Here is a 20246-nt window from a genome sequence, read left to right as displayed (position 1 = left end):
TGTCTAGTAACTTACGTGCTCAATCCCTGAATCTCAAAACAACGACCTAGCCCCGCCGAATCACATAAAGTAATTGTTTCAAATCATTAATGGATCTCAAGGCTAGACTAATCCCTTCCTATGTCCTCTCAAAAGGCTTAGAGACCATTTTACCCCTCAATGGTCCCAAAAGTCCAACTGTTGACTAAGACGCCAAAAGTAAACGAAAGTCAACAACAAGCAGTACGCGGGGCGTCCCAACTCGTGTACGCGGGGCGTACTCCGGCTAACCAGAATCGGGGGACTCGACCCCTTACGCGGCACGTATTGGGATTACGCCCAACGTAAGTCCCAGTTTCCCATTCTCCAAAGTTTTGGTCTGAATTGATTAAGACAACGGTCCATATCACAGATGTAGGAACTCTACTTCCTTCTAAACCATAAAGTCAAAACCTTTAGGCCTTTTCATGGCTAAAAAGGTTATAACTTCTTCCAACCTCTTATCCCCTTTTCTCATAAAGACCATAACTTATGAATGACTCCATAATGACGACCAAGTTTGGATTTTTATGCATCTACAACACATCCACAGCTGAAATGGGACAGATCAAGGATTGTGGAGACCATTTACTCAAAAAGTCTCCATATTGGGACAAACCCTAAGGAATTGGACCATGAAACACAAAACCAAAATGAAGAGGAAAGTTCTGAGCTTTTTACCTCCAAGTGATGTTTCCCCCTTTGACAAGCTCAGATCCAAGGCTTGCACACCAAGACTAACTTCCACCAAGGTCCTTTCTCATTCTTCACAAACACACAAAGGAACTTCAAGCTCAAAACACACCCCCACAAGATTAGAACGAATGTAGAATCTCTCTTAGGGTTTCACTCTCTGAAATGGTGGCTGAGGATAAGGCCATCACATTCCTTATAAAGGGCTCAAGCCACAATTAGGGTTTTGCATCTGGGCCGGTTACGCCTGGCGTAACCTTATGTACGCCCAACATACCTAGGCGAGTCCGTGTAAAACTTAAGTGCATGAGTACGCGCAGCGTACTCTTCAGTACGCCCAATGTACTCATTTGCTATAACTTTCTTTTAAGGGCTAAACTTGACAACTTGGAAAAGAAGAAGGGTTTAAGAGATGCACCTGAATTTCGGGATGTTACAGGGGGAGCACTTGACTTCGACTACTCATGTTGAGGGGGATCATACTTTCAAGGCGGAGAATGAGAGAATGGATGTTGATGTCGAGGGGGAACATCAAGAAGATAATTTTGTCGAGGGGGAGCAAATTGATAATCAAACAAATATTTTAAATAATCAAAAAATTCATGATTTGATTGATAATGTGTCAATTGCAGTTTAGAGAATGATGAAATATTCGAATATGCACCGTTGGATTTCGATCCAACGTATCCTCCGACGGACAGATGGACTCGAAATCATCCACATGAACAAATTCTTGGTGATCCACAAGCTGGAGTATTTATGAGAGCTCAGATTCTTTCAAAGAATGAGGTACTAAATACTCACCAGGAATTTCTTATGTTCAATGTTTTTATTTCGAAAATTGAACCGAAAACAATCAAGATTGCAATGAAAGATCCTGATTTGATTGTTTCTATGCAATCTGAGTTGGCTGAATTTGAAAGAAATAGAGTTTGGTGTCTAGTTCCTAAACCAAAAGACATGTCAGTGACAAGATTAAAATGGATTTTAAAAAATAAAACCGATAACGAAGGTAACATTGTTCGAAACAAAGCTAGGCTTGTAATTAAAGGTTATTCGCAACAAGAATGTATAGAATATGAAGAAACCTTCGCCCCTATCGCAAGACTCGAGGCAGTTCGAATATTTGTGGCCTATGCAGCACACAAGGATTTTGATGTCTACCAGATGGATGTCAAGTGTGCGTTTCTCAACGGTGAACTCGAAGAGACGGTGTATGTTGAACAACCTCCAGGTTTTATTAATGAAAAATATCAGGATCATTTTTATATCTTAGACAAAGTTGTTTTTGGGTTAAAACAAGCACGAAGAGCCTGGTATGCAACTCTTACCATTTTTTAAAGCAATCAAAATTTAAACAAGAATCAGTTGATCCCACTCTCTTTCGAAAGAAAGTTGGGGATCATCTTATGATTGTTCAAATTTATGTCGATGATATTATTTTTGGCTCTACTGACCCTGTTTTTTCGAGATAATTCGAAATTTTCATGAAAATTCAGTTTGAGATGAGTATGATGGGGAAAATAAACAATTTTCTGGGATTAAATATTTGTCAAAGTAGAGAAGGAATATTTATCAATCAAGAGAAGTACACAAGAAATCTGATGGAAAAGTTTGGAGTGACGAATAGCACGAAGCTAAGAGTACCAATAGCAGTTGGAACAAGACTTAATCCTTCGTTGGATAAACTAGTTGTTGATCTCACAATGTATCGAAGCATAATAGGTTCGTTACTTTACCTTACAATAAGTCGACCTGATATTATGTTTTCTGTGTGCAATTATGCAAGGTACCAATTGAATCCCAGGGAACCTCATCTGACTGCAGTAAAGAGTATATTTTGTTATCTCAAAGGTTCAACTTCGTTAGGAGTGTGGTATCCTTCGAAGTCAGTTTTTTTCATTCAGGAATTCTCAGATGCTGATTTGGGAGGTTGTAATGTTGATCGAAAAAGCACAAGTGGTGGGTGTCAACTATTGGATAAGAAGTTAGTAAACTGGCAATCAAAAAAACAAACATCTGTGTTGATATCTACAACAAAAGCAGAATGTGTTGCTGCTTGCAGCTTACACTTCACAAATCATATGGATACAAAGTCAACTGTGTGATTATGCAATCAACATGAAGAAAATTCCGTTGTATTGTGACTCACAAAGTGTCATTCGTATCTGCTATAACCTTGTACAACATTCGAAAACCAAACACATTGTTCTTCGTTACCATTTTATAAAAGATCATGTTGAAGATGGAAATATAGAAGTTCATTTTGTAAAGACCACTGATCAGCTTGCTGATATCTTTACAAAACCCTTGGATGAAAAATCGTTTGTAAGAATACTAAATGGCTTACGAATGATGGATGCGAATTATGTTCCTAGTCAACTTTCGTTAGAATGACAAGCCAAAGTGGAGAAAGGATGTTGATTTAGTGGTTATTGTTCATGATTCAGTGGTTATTGTTCATAGTCAACGTTTCGACATGCTTCGCTTTCGACATCAGGCACAATGGTTTGACAAAAATCTTCGTTACTTTTGCTATGTTTTAATTTTTTGTTAGTTAAGTATAATTTTTTTCTTAGGCGAATACATTTTTTAATCAATTCTTTATCGCTTAACTGTTGGATTGATGAATGACTATGAACTCATTTCAAATGGAGAGAAGAATGAGGTTGGAAAATTAATTTGGCATCCAATTTATCAAATCAAAGATTTGTTTGATCAATTGATTACATTGTATCAAGAAAGAAGAAGAAATAAGAGAAAATGTGAAGTCATAAAAGGAATTTTTCTTGCTGAATGTAAACCTGGAAGCAATAAACTTGAATATTATGCAAATTGTCGTGAAGCTTAAGAACATGTTCTTGATGATGATCATCGTGTTCTTGATGTTCTTGATGTTCAAGAAGAAGGAGTTCAAGTTGATTCTCATGATGAAAAAGTTTTTTGCTCGAATGTAGTTCAAACCGATGATATTTTGTATTCTTGTGATTCGTTTGAAGGAATGATTCCTTATCGGAAGTCGGTGATCCAACAAAATTCACAAGTATCAAACTTCAAAAGATTTGATTCAAACTCAAAAATTTGAAGTTGTGGAAAGTGGGTTTTTTCATGAAATCAAGTGTTCAAGATGCAAAAAAATGAGAAAGAAAAAGAAGAAGAAGATTAAACGCAAAAACAAGCGGGTTTATTCATAAAAATTGTCAAATGTTGTGAAGTCGAAATCCTTGAAGCAAATTTGGGTTCCAAAGCAACAATCTCCAAATGTTGCATTGAATTTGAAGTTAAAACCCAAAAGTGTTGATGGTTTTTATGATGATGTTCTTGGATCGATGAAGAACACACGAAGAACACGAAGAACGAGTTGTACATCACGCATAGTGGGTTGTACAATGTTCAACCTGGAGATTTTCTCGTTCCAACAAAAGAACCAAGATCTTCTAAATTTGATTCGTTCGTTGCAAATGGATCTCGATTCGTCAAAAAGGTATCTCAAATTCTCAAATGGATTTCAAAATGTCCATGATTTCGATTCATATTTTACGTTTTTCATTTTTGATCGATTTGCCTCATTGGATCAAATCCCTTTCAAACCCATTGATTGATCCAATTATTTTTGTTTAAATCAAAATTCTTCAAAATAATTATCATATTCTATCATTTTTTTAATTTCAAAATGTTATTGATCATTCGAAATTAAAACAAGTTTGGCACTGTTCATCTGATACATATTTCGAAGCACATCATAGATATATTTTCGTTACTATTCATCCTAATCAATTGAGCCCAAAACGAATATTTACATATTGTTTCTTTGATCCGAATTCCATGTTGAAGCCCAAAGAATCCCTTAATTCCTCTTCACACGCTTAAAGTTCTTTTACTTTTGATTGTTCTTGAAAGTATTCATATGAATGAGATTTCATCTAGTCTTTCTTAAAAATCGATGTGTATAGACTAATATTGTGAATCGATTGTATTTGTTTTGTACCAATATAAAGTCGATTATGATCAAGCGGTCAATAATTGACGAATTTGAAAAGTCAACCTAGAAAGTCAAATTCGATTCCTTGGTTTCCAATCAGTGAATTTTGTTTCGATTTTTGAGATTAAAGGATCAATGTTAGATGTTGGACGGAGCGTTGAGTATCAAAGTCATTGATTTTGGATTTGGAATTGACAGTCGATGTTCGAAGGAGATGGCTTAGGAACGAACTGAGACTCACGAACTCAAATGTTCGTTCATTGGATTTTGAAGATAGTAATGGAATCGATTTATGTTGATAGCTTTGAGTGTCGACGTGTTTTGGTGTGAATGATCGTAAAAGGAAGAATCAATTTTTGAGGTTGTTTACTAATGACCTGGAAATTGCTAATTGATGTCGAGGGATTAGAGTCAAGATTAGTTGTTGATGGTCGAATTGTCTAGAATTGTTGATGAGTTCTTGAATGTCGACTGGGAATTGATGGTAGAAAAGTGAAGAACGAATCGTTTGAGACTCACCTGATTGGTTTCATTTGATTTCGACAGTCGAAGGGTATATGGTCAACTGGATTGGGAATGCATACGAAGGCTGAACAAAGTTTAAAATAAAAGGGTTGAATGTTTGATTCTCGAATCAATTGTTTTGATATTAATGATCGATTTTGGTTACTAGATGATTTCAAATCATGTGTTGGATAGTAAAGAAAGCAAATGAGGGTATTTGCTTTTGAGGTACTTGTGATAGAAAAAGTGAAGGGTCCCTATGCTTGGAATTGAACTCGCTTTGGGAAAAGCGCTGATGTTTTGATGTCGAAAGTTGGATTGTAAAGTAATGTCGATTTTGGAGTCAAAAGCGAAGGCTGATGTTTGACTTGGGAAGCAATTGTATTTGAATCTATTAGGGTAGAAGGCTTCACTTTTGTGACACATTGCTAACGAACATATGGTTTTGAAAGCGAATGAAGGATTGATGATTCGATAGTCGAAGGCTTTTTTGCTTTTCTTTTCGATTGACGAATTTTTTTGACTCCAAAAGCGAAGCGTGCATAGTGTTTTGTTACTTATATAACGAATTGGAGAAGAAAACCAAAAGTTAAGAATATAGTCCCTAAACTTTTAACGAAGTGGCATAAATGGTCGATTTTCGAATATGCAGCAATAATTGATGAAGAAGAAACAAATGTTTCGAAATTGGTCTTTCAAGTTTCGAAGATTTAACAGTTTACACCCATTTTGAAATAAGGACTGACTTTTGACATTTTTGAAGAATTGTGCAGAATTTTTGAAAAGAGTCCCTGTAATTTCAAAATTTTGGAAGAAAATATCCAATTTCGAAATTGGGGTAATAAAGCTGCGAAATTGAAGACTTTACATTTCAGGCCCCTATAGTTGGTGCGAACTTACACTTTATGCCAAGTTTTGCAAATGGGGGAGTGTTTCGCATCTTTAGCTATTTTTGGCACAAAGTGTCCCTGCAGAATTCTGTTATTGATGGTTTTACCCGAATTTTGGAAAATCTTGCAAATCTAACCCAAAAGTCGAAAATTTTCATAAATTGGAAATTTTTTCGAGACTTTTTCATAATTGTTTTTCGTGCAAGTTTTCCGGGAGTTTCATTTTTGATACACATCAAGGGGGAGTATTGTGAAGTTAATTCCTCGGGCGCTTCTCACCATTAATGGGTTTTATAATTTTTTGTTTATAAAAAGGGGGAGAATGATGAGTATTCGAAGCGATCGAGTTTTTCGGGTATTCATTTGCGGATTTGAAGACCGATGTTACTTCGAAGGTGAGTTTGGTCTTGATGGCGCGAGCTCGTTGGATATTGAAGTCGGACATCCAGTCCTAACTTTGAGGGGGAGAATGTTAGGGTGCAAAGTCGCGCTTGGATGTATTTTTGCTTTACCCACTTGTATTGTGTGATGAGTCATTGAGTTGTCTTTCCTATAAATAGGAAGTGATTGACACTCATTTATGTAGTGAACACTTTGAGAGCATTAGTTTAGAGAGAGAAATTGCAAGACCCATTTGTACTCTTTCTATCAATACTAATGAGAGCTAAACCCGTATTTATTTACTTCATGCTTTCTTAAGTTTGGATGATGCTTCACTAGATCTTTTCTTATTCCACACATGCCATCATAATCAACACAAATACATTTGAGAAAAAAATTATAAAAATAAATGAATTTTCTAAAACGAGTAAGAGTTTTAAAGAGAAAATGAGATGAAGCAGTGTGTACAATCAACTAGAGCCCGAATGGTGATTTCCCAAAATACCATTACTTGTTTATATTATGAGATACATATGAGATATTAGAGCTTCATGCTAGAGGATAGGCTAGGTATTTCCGAAATTTAGAGCTAGAGTTTCCTGATTCATGATGCCTTAACCTAGGGAATGCTACTGGTTGATATTATCTGCTATTTGCTACGTGTATGTGCTGAGTAGGTGTAACAACATAAATTTTCAAAACAAAATTTTCATTTAAATCATATAATTCTCATGACACATTTATAAAATCCTCATTTATTTAATTTACAAACGCAACTCCATGTTTGTTTGATTACAAATCCAGGATCCTCGAAAACATAACTCTTTCACTGGTGTGTAAAATCAAGCCGGTGCCTTCCCGTGATCCTGAGAAAAACCTGAAACACATAACACATAACATAGTAAGCACGAAGCTTAGTGAGTTCCCCAAAATACCACTCTAACACATTTTAGCCACTCGAGGCTATAACTCTGTTTGACCCTCTGGTGGGACCCTCTAGTCCCAACTCTCTGTGGGCCCTGTGGCCCTAACTCTGTGGACCAAAAGGTCCTAACTCTATGGACCCACTGGTCCTAGCTCTATAAACTCTGAATCGTGCATATCACATATCACAACAATTATCATACATAAATAGCAAGCAAATACACTGCCACATAGCTCTAAAGTATACTGACACATAACCCTGTTACCACTGTAGGTAAAGTATAGTGAGAAGACTCACCTCAAATGATGAATGGCTCCTACAAATGTCGTCGTTGCGCACCAGCCTCTACCTCTGAGCCATATCTACAATGATCTCAAATTAGGATCTAAGTCCCAACCCTCATTCTCTAGGTCTAAAGGTAGTCCACTAACTAGTCCATAAGTAACCCCAAAACCCATTGGGCCCATCAAGGCCCAATAATAAATGGACTCTACCGAGGCCCAACTCTCAAGTCCAAGAGGCAAGCCTAACTACAGGGCCCAAGGCGCATATACATATTCCTCTGGTCCAAATCTCAAGCACAACAAGCCCAAACTTCAGGCCCAATATAAGACTTAGTCCAAAAAGTCCACAGTGGGGTTACGCGGGGCGTACCTCCTTTGGTACGCTCAGCGTACTCCATCGCACATCCTGATCGGGGACACCAACCTACTACGCGGGGCGTACTAGATTTACGCTCAGCATATGCCCATATTTACCTTTTCAACTCTTTTGGTCTTAATCAGTTAAGACCATAGCTATACTCTTAGATCTGGATTCCATAAGGGCTCATACTCAATAAAGCTCGTGGCTTTAAGCCTTTGCATGGCTGATCAAGTCCCAAACACAAAAACTCTCACTCATTACTACTAAAAAATTCTCATATCTCATGCATTATTTGATTCCAACATCCAAAGACTCATTTTTATGAATCCTTTCCACTAAAAACACTTAAAGGGACATATATTAGGCTGTGGAGCTTAACCACTCATAAAGCTTTAAGCTTTGGGACCAAAAACCCTAAAATGGACCCAAAACAAAAGCTAGCACAATAATAAGCAAGTTCAAAACTTGATACCTATGGAGGATGCACCAACAATAAAAGAACATAGATCCAAAAGCTAGGTGCTCAAGCCATTCTCTTTCAAAGCTCCTTCTTCTTCAAAAGACAAGCACAATAAGTCATCACCCCATTAGATCCATATGAGAAAACCACCAAGATTCAAACTTTATGCTTTCTGGAGCTAGATCAACATGATTAGGGCTTGGATCCACAAGCTCCAAGCCAAGCAATGCTTCCTCAAGAAACTCCTTCTTCCACAATATGCACCAAAAACTCACTAAATCACCAAAATGCTTAAGAATCACTCAAATGGAGGCTTAGGGTCGATTTCTAGGGTTTAGAGGGATGGAGGCTAAAGGTATTAGGGTTAGGTTATGAGTTAAGGACCTTAAATACGGTCCAAGACCCTAAAATAGCGTTCAGGTCTGTTTGGCGTACGCCCAGCGTACTCTGAAGAACATTCGCGACCCTCCCTGGTCAGTACGCCCAGCGTACTCTTAAATTACGCCCAACGTACTTAGTACACCCATTGTACTCTAAATTACGTCCAACGTACTCTAAATTACGCCCAACGTACTCGGCTAAGCCTGAAACCATAAAACTTCTGAAGGCCATAACTTCTTCTTTATAAGTCCGTTTCCAACGATCCTTATATCCACGGAAAGCTAACGAGAAGCCCTACACTTCTATCAACTTTATTCCTCCTGAATCCCACTCGGAATCAGATCCAAAATTCATGAAAAGCCCCAACCAGCGCCTTAACAATACATTCGGGCTCTAAAGCACAAACCGACTCTTTTATCACACAACCTACCTCACCCACATCCCAAAAGGGAATAACCATTCTCTTTCAACGCCTCAAAACCTTGTCATACTCGGATTAAGGCCCACAGGCCCTAAATCACAAAATAATCCAGAACAGGGTGTTACAATTCTCCCCCATTTGAAATAGATTTCGCCCTCGAAATCGCTCCTTATCAACACATAAGTCGAACCCAATGATTCAGGAAGCACCATTGAAAGAACCCCATATCATACAACAATCTCTTTTAAAAACACCTAAAACAAATAGGAACTCCCGACCCTAAAGAAGGACAGACCCTTCTGCCGCTGCAGTACCTGATCTACCTCTCCAGAACTTGAAACTCTACTGGTCTGTTTCCCTTCCAGACCACTCTCGCAATATCATCATGTTAATCGCTCATCGAATAACATACTCTAAGAATACTCTATCAATTTTGATTCTCTAATCGATCCCGGTCACAATTCAAAAGGGATGGAAGGTCATATCCCACTAAGGACCCACTGACTGAACAACTATCATAACTCTTCTAAAGGAATGGTCCTCAAAACTCTATCCTCATACACAAGAAAGCAGTCAAGCCATCTCGGAACGATCCTCTGGCACCCTAAATCATAAGCCCCAGTTCCTCTCAAATGTTCCACCCGACACTGAACACCATGTCAACTCACGTCCCGACAGTTGGACCTTCAAGGGCTACCCACTACACACCCAATAAAACGACTTACCGACTTCCTTCTCACAATAATTATCTTCGTCCATCATGACACACAAGTCACAAAGTTCGCTTTACCCCAAGATAATACTACAATCCTAACTGAAATCATCTCACCCTCGACTCCTGTCGTCTACTACTCATTAGCTTCATACATCTCGCGTTCCGTACCATACAAACGAACTGACCCACACAAGTCTAAAACATCATATGACACACAACACCCCTCAGAAGGAACCCATCTCTAAGCTCAAAATCTTATCTTGCCTTCACATTACACCACTAGAGCCAAATCAAACTCGAGAGTCTGGGTCGACGCGAAATTGGAATCACTCGTCCCAATGAAGCTCTCAACTCATAACCCATTACTCGCAACTTTCGTGTACATCACTACATCTAATTCCTTCTGAATGCGATCACCACACCTTAACTCAAAATAAAACGACTCCCGACCATTAGGGAGACCCCAGTCTCACCCATGTCCTGCCTACCAGATTCCCACAGACTCACTGATAAGGCTACCCAAGCCTAGGAACTCCTCTGTGCCATGCTCTGGCTAGTGAAAACTACGGCTCCCCGCAGTTCCACAACGCTCTCTCACTGACCAGTGAAAGCTACGGCTCCCCGCAGTTTCACAATGCTCCCTCACTACTTGGCAAATACTACGGCTCCCCGCAGTATCGCCACATCATCTCGTTGGCTGGTAGATACTACGGCTCCCCGCAGTATCACCACACTCTCTCGCTAACCAGCGAATACTACGGTTCCCCGCAGTATCACGACACTCTCTTGTTGACTAGTGAGTACTTCAGCTCCCCAAAATACCCTGATACCCTCTTCCACTCAAGCACTCGGAACCTCAAAATATTCCCATCTCACACATTGAAACACGGAGGAAATATCACTGACTGAAAACACGTTGACTAAATTCCAAAGCTGCATCCTCTACTGATCACCACCCAAGCGAAACTACTCATTCCGACTCTGAAATTAGTTGACGAATCCATTGCTACCCCTCCTAAAGTATAGATCACAATCTATACCTATACCTTCAAATCTTAGCTATTGCATTCTGAACTCAGCTACCCAACCGCCTCGAACTCAACATTTGCAAACTCGAAAAATTTCTTAGCCATAATAAATTCTCCGACCAACGACCAACCGTCGTGGATTCACTCACCCTTTCGTAAGCACCTACACATACATCATCTTGCATCAAACCTCGCCTACTTCATCAAATGCCCAGGTTCCATGTGTCCACACCACAAATCTCTATAACCAATCCTATAACCACACTTTAACGAATCGTTGATCCTTCTCAAAAGAATACCCAGTTCTCCCCCACCCAGGGTTCAAACCATCACTAATTGGCATACCAACAATCTACTCCTTAGACTGTTTCACCAAGTATATCACACTTGACTCTTGGAGTGTATCACGTAATCACTTTAATGATCTTCCCGTTGGAAACCAAGCAACTCTACATATCCCGACTTTGACCAAAAATCTCAAAGTCCTCCCGACGTGACTGCCTCTATTCATCTTGAAGCCTCAAACCGACACACCGTTGGATACCCCACTGTTCCGAATTAGATCTGACTCTCGGTCCGGAAATGATGCACAATCTCACACTTCGACCCTGATTCCTCAACCCGCTTCCCAAACCGGAAATACTCATAAAAGCAACAGACCTCACTCTTATTGTCGCTACACAACGCAGACCACGAGGGCCGCCGCTCCGATATACTCCTCTTAGCCACCAGGAACTCGCATCAAACATACTGCCCAATTACTCTGGTGAAAAGGTCGCAGCCCCTTGCTACCCCACCGGGTCTACCTCCAACTCTGAAACTGGAAGCTCAATATCCCTGCTTCTTCTCACAGAAAATAGCATAACTCTGGTCACAGAAAATGGCATATCTGCTATCGGCCAACTACTCAACTCAGAATGTAATCCTCCAAAAGTACCACCTCTACTTATCCTTGAGTCTTGTGACTCCAACTGACATCTTACCAAAATGTCTCGGGAACCAACTCAATTTCTCTTCAAGGTGTGCTCAATTGAAACTTGTTCAACATGGCCCTCTTTCCCCACACTCTATCATGTATGATCTCAATCTGATCAATCTCAACAGGATAACTGGTAAAACCAGAAGCACCATCCCCCACGAATCATGGTACTCGAACCATGTTATCTTCTCTCAATCTGCTACAAATCATGGTACTCGAACCATGATATCACCTTTCGATCTGACACCAATCATGGTACTCGAACCATGATATCACCTCTCGATCTGCTACCAATCATGGTACTCGAACCATGACATCACCTCTCGATTTGCTACTTAGAACCTCTGGAATTTTCCTTGTATCGAGTATGGGTCCTCTGATTTCAGTAGTACGGGCCCATACTACCTGCCACATCTACCCATACTTTCCACACAGACCATCCCAGATTTCCTAAGTAGCTGCTTAACTTCCTCAATCACCAATCCCGTCATACCTGGTCGCTCTCCTGCGAAATGCTCTACTCTGTCGGCGTACTCTTCTGACTAAGGTCACATCCTAGGCTCATCCTAGGTTCTCACACTTCTCCGCCATCAGCTGCTGAGAAACTCCTTATGATGCCAGTCATCTACCTCCTGAATATCATCATATTCGCTTGCTAGTTGACTCCCATCATCAGGAATTCCACAAAGCACGAAGCAAGCAGCATTCGGGCATCGAATAAACACATAAAACTCGCTCTAGGTGATAACTCCACTTGCTCTACTCATACTCAAAAGATATCACCGAACTCTACAACTCTACCCCTCGCGGGTATCTAGCTACTCTCTCGGTAGACTCCATAAATGCTCATCTAGGTATCTCTCCTAGATTACTCTTCTACTCAAATTCCCCTATACAATGATTCCCGCTGGATACTCTCCCTCAGCACATGCTCGAAAGTGCATCATAGATAACAACAAATCTTAGGCTAAGGCATTACAAATCAGGCCACTCTAGTCCTAAAATCTGAAATACCTAGCCTATCTCTGGCATGCATAATATCTCATAACATATTTCATAACACAAAAGTATGGGTATTTTAGGAAATCACCATTCGGGCTCTGGCTGATTGTACACACTGCTCCTTGTTTTCTCGTAGAAACTCTTGCTCGTTTTAGAAAAAAAATCATTTCTTTTGAAAATTCTTTGTCAAATCCTCAGTTTGAGTCCAGATTTACCCGAAGGTGCATCCGAATCCCTCAAACCAAGGCTCTCATACCAACTTGTAACAACGTAAATTTTCAAAACAAAATTTTCATTTAAATCATATAATTCTCATGACACATTTATAAAATCCTCATTTATTTAATTTACAAACGCAACTCCATGTTTGTTTGATTACAAATCCAGGATCCTCGAAAACATATCTCTTTCACTGGTGTGTACAATCAAGCCGGTGCCTTCCCGTGATCTTGAGAAAAACCTGAAACACATAACACAGTAAGCACGAAGCTTAGTGAGTTCCCCAAAATACCACTCTAACACATTTTAGCCACTCGAGACTATAACTTTGTTAATGTGTCTCAGTGGGATCCTCTAGTCCCAACTCTCTGTGGGCCCTCTAACCCTAACTCTGTGGACCAAAAGGTCCTAACTAGGGGTGAGCATTTGGACCGGTGGACCGAACCGGACCGGTGAACTGCACCGGACCGGATCGGACCATACCGTTTTTTTGGACCCCCGGGCCGGTTCTCGGTTCTAAGATTTCTCGCCGGTCCGGTCCGGTTTTTTTCCCGGTCCGGTCCGGTTTTTACCGGGTTTACAACCGGTTAGACATGATTAAGATTTTTGTGACGTTTTTTAAACACACATAACTCATTCGTTTTAAGTCGGATTGACCTGCAGTTTTTCCAACATTTAGTTTACAGTTTGTAGATAAATTTAGACTATAATTTTGTTTATTTTGGTATTATATTTACCGTGTTACAATCCTTCAAAGTAGAGCTATCAAAGCTGAAAAAATTCAGCTTTTCAGGAACATTTTGTAAGCTGTGACGTTTTTTAAACACCCATAACTCATTCGTTTTATGTCGGATTGACCTCCGATTTTTTCCAACATTTAGTTTACCGTTTGTAGATGAGTTTAGACTATAATTTTGTTTATTTTGGTATTATATTCAATGAGTTACAATCCTTCAAAGTAGAGCTATCAAAGTTGAAAAAATTCAGCTTTTTAGCAAGATTTTATAATCTGTGACGTTTTCTAAACACCCATAACTCATTCGTTTTAAGTCGGATTGACCTACGGTTTTTTCTAACATTTAGTTTACAATTTGTAGATGAATTTAGACTATAATTTTGTTTATTTTGGTAATATATTCATTGAGTTACAATCCTTCAATGTAGAGCTATCAAAGCTGAAATATTTCAGCTTTTTAGTATTATTTTATACTATAATTCCGAGTCCGCGTTTAGCACTTGTGGTAGAGTTGTAAATGAGTATCAAACTAGTTTATCGACATTGATAGTTGAAGCTTTGTTATGCACCCAAGATTGGGTGATAAAGTTTACAAATTTGATAGTTGACAACGTTGATGACATCTTGAACGATGGTGATATAGCTTTGGGTAAAAAAATTACAATCTTTATTCTTTTTTTATACAATTATTAATTTTTATTAAATACTAACAACATTTTCAATTGTGTTTATGTAGAGATTGCATAAGATTTAAATATGTTACATATGGATGACAATAATATGGGGAAGAGGCCAATGGAAGATTAGATTATGAGTTTATGAAATTTGTTAGTTTGATTGATTTTAAAGTTTAAACTATGATTTTTGTTGTTACGGTAATACTTTTGTATGTTTGTCTTAAAATTGCTTAACTTTTGTTGGTGAACTTGATTTATATGTTAGTTGCTTTTATTTGGAAAATTAATTTTTGCAAATTGCAAGTTATAATATTATACATCAATGTAGATTAGTTAGTCATGAAACGGAAACATATTAATTTTACAAGTTATAATATTATACATCAATGTAGATTACTTATTATACTATAAACAATTAAAGTTGTACCGGTCCAAACGGGTCCAAAAACCGGAAAACCCGGACCTGGACCCGGACACGACTCATCCGGTCCGGTCCATGGTCCACAAAATTCTCCATAACCGGTCCGGTCCAAGAGCAGGTCCGGTCCGGTTCGGTCCGGGCCGGTCCAAATGCTCACCCCTAGTCCTAACTCTATGGACCCACTGGTCCTAGCTCTATAAACTCTGAATCATGCATATCACATATCACAACAATTATCATACATAAATAGCAAGCAAATACACTGGCACATAGCTCTAAAGTATACTGACACATAACCCTGTTACCATTCTAGGTAAAGTATAGTGAGAAGACTCACCTCGAATGATGAATGGCTCCTACAAATGTCGTTGTTGCGCACCAGCCTCTACCTCTGAGCCATATCTCCAATGATCTCAAATTAGGATCTAAGTCCCAACCCTCATTCTCTAGGTCTAAATGTAGTCCACTAACTAGTCCATAAATAACCCCAAAACCCATTGGGCCCATCAAGGCCCAATAATAAATGAACTCTACCGAGGCCCAACTCTCAAGTCCAAGAGGCAAGCCTAACTCAAGGGCCCAAGGCACATATACATATTCCTCTGGTCCAAATCTCAAGCACAACAAGCCCAAACTCCAGGCCTAACACTTAAGTCCCAATATAAGACTTAGCCCAAAAAGTCCACAGTGGGGTTACGCGGGGCGTACCTCCTTTGGTACGCTCAGCGTACTCCATCGCACACGAATCCTGATCAGGGACACCAACCTAGTACGTGGGGCGTACTAGATTTACGCTCAGCGTACGCCCAGATTTACTTTTTCAACTCTTTTGGTCTTAATCAGTTAAGACTATAGCTATACTCTTAGATCTGGATTCCATAAGGGCTCATACTCAATAAAGCTCGTGACTTTAAGCCTTTGCATGGCTGATCAAGTCCCAAACACAAAACTCTCACTCATTACTACTAAAAAATTCTCATATCTCATGCATGGTTTGATTCCAACATCCAAAGACTCATTTTTATGAACCCTTTCCACTAAAAACACTTAAAGGGACATATATTAGGCTGTGGAGCTTAACCACTCATAAAGCTTTAAGCTTTGGGACCAAAAACCCTAAAATGGACCCAAAACAAAAGCTAGCACAATAATAAGCAAGTTCAAAACTTGATACCTCTGGAGGATGCACCAACAAGAGAAGAACATAGATCCAAAAGCTAGGTGCTCAAGCCATTCTCTTTCAAAGCTCCTTTTTCTTCAAAAGCCAAGCACAGTAAGTCATCACCCCACTAGATCCATATGAGAAAACCACCAAGATTCAAACTTTATGCTTTCTGGAGCTAGATCAACATGATTAGGGCTTGGATCCACAAGCTCCAAGCCAAGCAATGCTTCCTCAAGAAACTCCTTCTTCCACAATATGCACCAAAAACTCACTAAATCACCAAAATGCTCAAGAATCACTCAAATGGAGGCTTAGGGTCGATTTCTAGGGTTTAGAGGGATGGAGGCTGAATGTATTAGGGTTAGGTTATGAGTTAAGGACCTTAAATAGGGTCCAAGACCCTAAAATAGCATTCAGGTCTGTTTGGCATACGCCCAACGTTCATATGGTACGCCCAACGTACTCTGAAGAACATTCGCGACCCTCCCTGGTTAGTACGCCCAACGTACTCTTAAATTACGCCCAGCATACTCTAAATTACGCCTAGCGTACTTGGCTAAGCCTGAAACCGTAAAACTTCTGAAGGCCATAACTTCTTCGTTATAAGTCCGTTTCCGACGATCCTTATATCCACGGAAAGCTAATGAGAAGCCCTACACTTCTATCAACTTTATTCCTCCTGAATCCCACTCCAACTCAGATCCAAAATTCATAAAAATCCCCACCCAGCGCCTTAACAATACATTCGTGCTCTAAAGCACAAACCGACTCTTTTATCACACAACCTACCTCACCCACATCCCAAAAGGGAATAACCTTTCTCTTTCAACGCCTCAAAACCTTCTCATACTCGAATTAAGGCCCACAGGCCCTAAATCACAAAATAATCCAAAACAGGGTGTTACACATATGGCAAGTCCACCATGATCACAAAAACTTGATAATTTCTAGAGAGAGAAAGTGATAATCAAGGAGATTTCTAGAGAGAGAAAGTGAATATGAACCAAATTCTAGTGAAAGAAAGTGGTACAAAGAAGTATTCTAGAGAGAGAAAATCGAATTATGGATCAAATCAAGGAAAAATTTGATTTCTAGAACACAAACAGTCTCAAAACACGAAGATCAATATGAACATGAAGAATCACCAAATCAAGATTGCCATCAAGGATCAATTCTTGGTCAAATCAAGGACACCCACTCTGATACGAATTGTAGTTGTGTTGAATATGATGGCATGTGCGGAATTAGAAAGATCTAGTGAATCATCATGTAAAATCAAGAACACAAGGAGTAAATAAATCTGTGTAAGCTCATATTAGATCTAGAAAGAATATACAAATGGGTTTGTACAAAGTTTCTCTCTTTAGTCTAACACTCCAAATGGTTCCTTTTTTTATAATGGGAGTCACACACTTCCTATTTATAGGAAAGACTCAACCCATTTACACATACAAAAGAGTAAGCCTAAAACACAACATCCAAGATTGCTTTGCGCCCTAACAGGCATTACTTACATTGTCTTATTCACCTGTGAATAAGTAAAATATTTAGTTATGAATAAGTAATGCATATTATTACTTATGAATAAGTAATGCATATTATTACTTATGAATAAGTAATACTGTAATTTTTATTTATTCGTATATTTTGTTATTTATTTGTGAATAATCAATATTATTATATTCACTTATTAGTGAATCAACCATTTACCTCTATCATCTGCATTTCCTTTCTTAATTTCTCTTTGTTTATCTCCACCTCCATCATTTACTTTTTTCTTCTTAGCTTCTGCTCCTTCTTTATTTCCATGTTCAAACTTTCCCTTGCCTGAAACATATACATCATATATGAATATTCTGTGTTTTTTTACTCATTTCTATAGTGTCTTATTCATTTATGAATAAACAATGTTATTAAAAAATCAATATAAGTATTGTAATGTATTCACTTAATAGTGAATCATTCATTTACCTATATCATCTCCCTTTCTTTTTTCAACTTCTTCTTCTTGTTTATGTACACCTTCTGGGTTTTCATTTTCTACAAGATCCGTATACTATTATATATTAAGTATAAACAATTAATTTATTATTGAATAAATAATAAGTTGATAGTAAAATACCTTGAATAACTTGACTGATCGAAGTATTATTTTACTTCTAGTCATCGGTGACCATGGTTAAAATTTAATAAAATAAATTATTATTATGTATTAAAATATTCATAAAATAAAAGTAAGCAAAATTTACCTATATCAATATTATCCAAAATAGTTTTCATTTCGGCGTCATCCCAGATTTCATCTTCTTGACTATTTAAACTTGAAAATCCAATTCCAAAGACATTATCCACAATGTTATCAACAACTTCATCCAACAGATTTTGATTTGTTTCATTTTGTTAAATAGTCTCTACATGATTATTTGTTTCTTCAATCTCATCATCGTTTTTCTCTTCATCATTCTCATTTTCATTGATATCTCTATCTTTATCTTTTACTTCAGCTTCACCTTCTTTTTGATTGTTATCTCCATCATTCTTTATTCCTTCATTCTCTGCTTTGTTTGAATCAAGCAAATAATCTACTTCCGGTTGACTTCCATCATTATCATTGTCTTCTTCACAATTTCCCTCTTTATCTTCATTCTATTTTTCATAATTTGTTTTTGACCCATTACTGTTGTCAAATTGATACCTTCAACTCCAGTTTCATTACTTGGAAATTCAAAAAATGTTGTGCTTTCAATTATTTCTTCAAAAATTATATTTTTCATCTTTTCTTTGAAAATCCTAAAACATTCCTTTTTAGGGAACTTTGTTATTGCATCATTGAGCTTTGAATTCAGCTTTTCCTTCATCCTCTCAAAAATATTAAGCATTTTAGATAATTTTGATTCATATGCCTATGTAATAAAAAGAAGTATGATTAAAAATTAATATAATTAATTAATGTAATCATATATGATTAACATGTTCAAAATAATTACCTCAACAAAATCATCTTCATCTTTATCAAAATCATTGTCTTCCATATTTGTATCTCCTTCATCTTGTTGATTAACAAATTCTTCATTTAGTTCTCCAAGGCCAAATCTACCTATTTCCTGTTCAAATGTCTCTCGATATCTAATCTTCTCTGAACTCCAATAACAAATTGTTGGACGTTTATGTGTTACCGTTAAAGCTTCTGGGTGGATTTTATCAGCATAGAACAACTGCAGATAAATGATAATTAATTGATATTCATAAATGAATTATATATATATATATATATATATATATATATATATATATATATATATATATATTCATATATGAATAAGTAATGCAAAGCATTACATGTAAACAAGTAATATTATCTTTTACTTGTTCATATGTGAATAAGTAATGTAAAGCATTACATGTGAACAAGTATCTTTTACTTATTCATATATGAATATGTGCTATTCAGTTATGAATAATTAATATTATTAAAAATTGAATATAAACATTATAATATATTAAGTTATGAATAAGTTACCACCAATAAAGCCGAAGGTCCAACAAATAGTTGGTATCTGACTATGGTATGTATGAGTTCTTTGTTCCGACAAGACAGTCCAAAACATAATTGCACCGGTCTATGTTGTTGATATCTGTTTTTCTTAAAATATAACCCAAATGGAAGAACTTGCATCTTCCCATTGATGTTGACTCACAAAATGTGTTGACAAAAAGAGCTAAGAAGTTAAATATGAAATTCAAATCAAGTTCTGTGGTACAAACAATAATTTTTCGATTGCATTGAGTCGGATGATTGCTCCTTCTTTAAACTGTTGCTTCCATTCATCATAACTTGTATCATATTTAGGCTATTGATCCAGTTGTGTAAGTATGTTTCCACAAGTTGGGATGTTCAACATGTCATGAACAGACTGTGCTGTTACTTTTAGTTCCTTTCCTTCAACATCTATGACCATTCTTTTAGAATCAATTTTTTTAAGAATATAAAATCCCAGCTTCAG

Source organism: Lactuca sativa, chromosome 9, assembly GCF_002870075.4.
Source record: "Lactuca sativa cultivar Salinas chromosome 9, Lsat_Salinas_v11, whole genome shotgun sequence".
Classification (NCBI taxonomy): domain Eukaryota; kingdom Viridiplantae; phylum Streptophyta; class Magnoliopsida; order Asterales; family Asteraceae; genus Lactuca; species Lactuca sativa.
Note: the sequence above shows the minus strand (reverse complement) of the source record.